Here is a 3,882-nt window from a genome sequence, read left to right as displayed (position 1 = left end):
CTATGCGGTGGAGCGCACCTCGCCGCAGCGGCCGAATCCGTTCGGCAGGCGGCGTGGGCGGCGGCTGGGGTCCGGCTTCGGGCTCCCGGCGGCTGCATTGGTTCCTCTCCGTCGCGGGTGTGCGGCGATGGTACGGCTCGGCCGATGGCGGTCTGGCGACCTAGTGGTGGTGGGCGGCGGTGCGTGTGGTGGTGGTGCTTCCACTTGGCGGCTATCTGTGCGTGGAGGTAGGGGAGCGGCTTGGACAGGGGCGGCGGCACTGACGGTGTGCCAGCTACGGCGCGAAGGCGGGAACTTTACGGGCCTCAGAGATCCCGGCCGGGCCTGTGCGGCCACGGGCCTGGTATGTCCCTGCTATTGCGTCCGGATGCTACCGTCTTCGACGGTGGAGGTGGGGCCCTCTCGCGTGCCGACGGTGCTGCTGCCCTAGTCCCGGCTCCTCTTCTTCACTGTGTCATGCTTCACGGTGCCGTGGTGAGACAGCGTAGGAAGCTTCGTGGCCGGGTTGGCGCAGGGTGGGGGTCTGTTTGGTGGCGAGCTCCGGAGTGCCTGAGGTGAAGGTTGGGATCGGGAGAAATCCCCGTTGGCTTGGCCGACAACGATGCCGTGGCGCTTGAGGGTGCCGCTGAACCTTCCTGAAGGGCGTCGGGGTTACCCTTCCTCTCTCCTCACAGTGTACCGGGGGAAACCCTTGGCAGCAGCGTCGTCATCATCGCGTTCCTTCTTGGAGGTGTTGATTGGTATCGGTGCTTCAGAGGCTCGGAGCTTGGTGGGCGATCTCCGGTGGATGCAGCGGCCACGAGGCTTCTTTTTTTTGTCGATTGGCATTTGTTTCTCTTGTATTTTCTTTTTCATTTCTTTTGGGCGTGATTGTGTTGTTTCCGCCCCAGCACCTATCGTTGGTTGTCTCGGTTGGTTGCTTTGTACACAAAGCAGGGGAAAACCCTTTTTCGGTAACTACCACTTTATTCATAATAAGTAAAATGAATGAATTGATGCTGCCCAACTTTCTTTAAAAGATACCTCAAGGACTCTCTCGGAAGACTTGTAGCTAAAGCGACATTGATGATAGCCAAGAGCCCATTTTGAAGGCATGGACACAGTTCCTACAATAGAAAAAGGGTGTGCATTAAGTGGACAGCAAGTTACATCTAAATTACAATTTTATGTTTCTCTCATGGCCAATTAGCACACGGATGTGGTCACGAAGAAGAAGCAAGATGTTGTCTTAGTCACTCTTATATAGATCATGCTTTTTCGAAGGAAAAAACTGCAGGCACAATAACATAGAAAATATCCAGACATGGACACCCTATTGCGATACTAAAATTTTGCACAACTTCATCGCTCAAGATACAAAGCTCTCTTTAAATGTCTTGAATCTCAAATCACAGATGGCTTGAGAGACAAATGTTTTTTTAAACATTTACCATAACATTAACAAGATTTGCAGCTTTATCATAATAGAATCAGATATTCCAGACTAGAAAAACAAGTTGTCATACAAGGCAGGCATATGCAACTTCACTATATATATATGTGCAAGATTAAAAATTTGACAAACATATTTTACGTTTTTAGCATTTCAAGAGTGTGAACACTAGGCATCAATACTGGAAGAGAGGTTATGAGAAAAGAAATACCAATCGTGTGAGACAAGGATGACACCACTTGAGCTGGTGTATCAAATGGCCCAAAAGTAATGATAGGGTAAGCAGACAGGGCAGCCAACTTTATAGTAGATTCTTGTCTCAAGTCAATCTGTAATAGAATACGGTTGTTGGTTAAAGAAACACCCATCGGCTCAATGAAAACATGCATCTCCTATATATGTAGGGTGTACCTAGCTACGGCTATAAGGTGCAATATTGAAGAAACAACCAATGGAATTGGACCATGTTAGCTACTATTATATAGAAATTTATCGCCAACAACAAATACGATATGTTTCATCATCAAGAATTACTTAAACAATTGATCTTCTAGACATGTGTGTTGGAAAAGTTAAATAAAGTTACTACCTCGCAACGGCGTGTGTTATCAGCTAGGACACCGAGACTCTTTCCATCTGGGAGGATGGACAACACCCAAGGGTGTGATTGATATAGTGAAGTGGTTCCTGACCCGTATCCCCATGCATCTGTGTTCCAGGTGAAAACCTAATGGAGATCAAAGAGAGATACCAGGAGAGTTCAATCAAATATTAGCTAAGAAATGAGCAACATAAAACATAATAACATATGTGATGCTTACTCGTTTCCCGGTTCGTTCAAGTGGGCCACTTGCTTCTCCTGTGCCGTAGAAAGATGTCCCAAAAGGAAGCTGCTAAGGATATATATTGATGTAAGCCTATGTAAATTTGGTTTTGAGCCACATTAGTTGTTAAAGAAGCAGCAACAAACACCCAAAAAACAATTTTAGGATACTAGACCAATCAAGGTTAAGGCAACACTACTAGTGTCCATTGATTTTATCATCTTGAAAAATCATTATAATGCAAAACAAAGTAATGGGTACTACATTACATTGAAATGTTCACAATGTGGTCGGAGAATGATAAAACATTTGTGGTGTAACATTCTTGAGTGATTATCGCATTGGCCAAATTGTTGTTGTAATTGAGACAACTAGATATTAAAGGGTGTTGATGATTAGGGATTGCGATGAAATATAAGTGTGGAGTGTGTGCGGGGGCCTTATAAGGTTGTCGTAACTGACAAACTTCAGGTTCTGTCACACATGTTGAGGTGCAACCTACTGATATGTGAAAGTGTACCTAGAATATTTAATGGGTTTTGATTGATTAATGATAAGATAAATACAAGACTAATGTTTTTATTGAGATATCTCAGATTTAGTCCATGTGTTAGTTAAAAAGAATTAGTGGTGATCCCTAAGAACGAGAAACATGAAGAGAAGCTACAGTTACAAATTATCATAGGCTTGTAGTGGAGCAATTTCGACATTGAGTCCTTTGAACAATCGTACTATAAAGAGGGGCACTTGCACTTAAACTAGGGATGGTCACAGTGCCAAATATGTAATATATCCCTCAAACTTTCCAATGAAAAATTGCAGTTCTCCATATTTCATACATCTCTGAAACTATCATACCAATCGACACATACCTCTGATCCTAGTGAGAAATCGTAAGAACCAATCGGTAGATACCTCTAATCCTAATAAGAACAGAGCTGATGAGAAATCCTAAGCGTATACCTGGAACTATCGAGCTTAGTTCCTATAACTACTAGACTCTTATTTCGTTCAGGTAATGCTCTGTTAAGGGCGATACCTCCGAATGGATGGTGTCCAATACCTCAAAGTCTGTAAGGGTTGTTGCGCCAGAGCAATTTCCAGTATGGGTCCAAAACTTCTGAGTGGTGTTGGTATAGAACATGGGTTTAGATGTTTCCAGTCCATCCATTTTCACATGGTGTTCTTTTAGATCTAGAACTTCTAGGCGAAATTAGTCTGATACTACCGAGTGATGTATCTTTGTTGTGGAAAGAGAATGCGCGGATGTTGTCTAGAAGACTAGAACCTTCGTGTGTTCATGTTCGGTACCATCACGCTAATTGCTAAGCATGGTTCTAGAGGTGTCTCTGGACCGCTTGGTATCTCAGGGTGTTACTGGTATTCTTTCGGGAGCCATTTTCCCGTCGGGCCATTCAAATTTTGAACATATATGAAACTTTTGGGGACGTTACTTTTTTTGTCCAACAGTCAGATTTCGGGCCTACGTATATAACCAAACCCCATCCCTTGAGAGGGTGAGGCTTTTGAGACCCTTGGCTGACAGAGAACCCTCTTTGTGCTCTCACTCTCTTTGCCCCACTCCACCCTTGCGTGGATTCACACACACACACGCAGAGAGAGAGA

The 3,882-nt window shown here is 44.6% G+C and overlaps 1 pseudogene; it reads right to left on the bottom strand.

The window, feature by feature from the left end:
• LOC119338869 overlaps positions 1–3,882 on the bottom strand; it is a 15,037-nt pseudogene that overhangs the window by 10,443 nt on the left and 712 nt on the right.

Source organism: Triticum dicoccoides, chromosome 7B (genome assembly GCF_002162155.2).
Source record: "Triticum dicoccoides isolate Atlit2015 ecotype Zavitan chromosome 7B, WEW_v2.0, whole genome shotgun sequence".
Classification (NCBI taxonomy): Eukaryota; Viridiplantae; Streptophyta; class Magnoliopsida; order Poales; family Poaceae; genus Triticum; species Triticum dicoccoides.
Note: the sequence above shows the minus strand (reverse complement) of the source record. Positions and strands in the feature narration are given on the sequence as shown.